This window comes from Empidonax traillii, unplaced genomic scaffold, assembly GCF_003031625.1.
Source record: "Empidonax traillii isolate 1590-97213 ecotype Southwest subspecies unplaced genomic scaffold, ASM303162v1 scaffold2518:size22734, whole genome shotgun sequence".
NCBI classification, from domain to species: Eukaryota; Metazoa; Chordata; class Aves; order Passeriformes; family Tyrannidae; genus Empidonax; species Empidonax traillii.
Window position 1 is genome coordinate 1 of NW_020957711.1, and position 2,067 is coordinate 2,067.

Genomic DNA, 2,067 nt, shown 5'->3' on the forward strand with positions numbered 1-2,067 from the left:
AAAAAAAAAAAAAGAGGGATTAAAAACAAAAAAAAAAAAAGAGGGAAAAGAAAGCCCATTTATGCAAAAACACACACACTCACACACCTTTTCTGTGCTCTCACACATAACCTTTAAAAAGAAAACTTTCCAAGGGTTCCAAGCTGCAGTTAAAACAAAGTGAGTAACGTGAGACTCCGTGCCGGAGCCGAGTGGAAAGAACACGGAGTCAGAGTGACCTCCCACGAGGCCACCCAAAAAAAAAAAAAAAAAACCCAAAACAACAAAAAAAAAAAAACCAAGAAGAAGCTCCCTGCTTCTGCTGGAGCCCAGAGAGCCACATCATCCCCCTCCAGGGGTGGTGCTGAGAGCCATAAATCACGAATAAATGGCAAATAAATGGGAGCGAAGGGAGGGGGGAGCAAGGGGAGGGGAAGAAATCCCGAAAGGAAATGACCTTCCCCACCATGAAACAGGGAATTACAAAGGGCTGGCAGGGGAGGGGAGGGCGAGGAGGTGACACACGGGCCCCTTCAGCTCGAGGGGAGGTGACAGGGACACGGAGGGGCACGAGCACACGGTGGGTTTTGGGTGATGGACACGGTGAACTCGCTGCTGGCAGGACGAGCCCAGGACGAGGAAAAGAGCACGGCCACAAAGCTCCAGAGGGAGGGAAAGGAGCCTCGGATCCTCTGGCTGCTCCGAAGGGACGCAGCCTCGGGTTGCACGGTCATATTTTCCAGCCAAGAGCGAAGTTCTATTAATTCCTGCAGCCCTCACTTGCCTTTGGATGTCATCACAGGAAGGGTTTGCAGAGCAGCAACATCCTGTCCTCCAACACTGCCCTCACAGCCAGCCCTCTATCCCTTCATTTATAGGGAAAAGGGGAAGGAGGCAGAAGCCAATTACTCCAGTAATTACCTAATTGCTCCAAGCACTCCCAGCCCACCCCGTCTCCACTCTGGAGCAGCCGCAGCTGAAGCTCCCACCGGTAACTTGTCGTGTCACAACTCACACAAAGCTCTTCCTCCCACCTCCCAGGGCCATAATTCCCCGAAATTTTGTTGGGTTGGAAAGCTCAGAGCGGTCCCTGCTCGCAGAAAACTCCGGGACACAGCTTTGCTGAGGGGCTGGTTGGCTGGAGAAGCCCAAATGGGGGATGATGGGAGGGCAGAAAGTGGCGATCCTGGAGCCCCCCAAACCCCAGGAATGGACCTCGGAGCTGGGACACCTCGGGCAGGTTGCTCAGGGCCACGTCCAGGCAGGCTCTGAGCATCCCCAAGGATGGAGATCCACATCCCTGGACATCTTGGGGATGCTCCTGTGCAGGGCCAGGAGCTGGATGTGATGATCCTGGTGGGATACGCTTCCAGCTCAGCATGCCCTGCGCTCCTGTGGTCTTGCTTGGACCATCCTCCCCACGAAACAAGTTTGTTCTTATTTTTAAGTGGGATTTCCTGGATTTGGGTCCAACATCAGCCAGCGAGGATCCACCTCGCTCAGGGAGACCAAGGGATGCCAAAATCCCACCTTCCCAATTCCCAGCATGGGTCTGTTCCCCCCCAGCCCCCAAATCAGGAGGCCACGAGCCCTTCCAAAGGAAGATGCAGATGGATGTGAAACAAAAAAAAAACCCAACACTTTAAAGATCCAACTGTTTCTGTTATGGGAGTCTATAATAAATAGCCACACGGATTACTTATTTTGGTGGGTTTTTTATTTATTTATTTACTTTAAGATCACAAAATACACAACATTCATTTTAATATGCAACACATAATATTATATACATATTAAAAACCACATGACTGAAACACATGTTCACACGGCACCGATTTCATAACGAAAAAACCCCACAAGTGCTTTTTTCTTTTTTTTTCCTCCCCCCCTTAATATTAAAAACAAATGCGATAAAACATATTAATATTTTTTTCCCTCCCCTCCCCCGGACAATGTTTACAATAAAGAGGAAAAAAAAAAATCATATTTTACTAAATAACAAATATTTAACAGCAAAACTTTATACTAAATATCTATTTTGAATTATAACAAAAATAGTACTTATAATAGTTTATAAAGACAGACCAA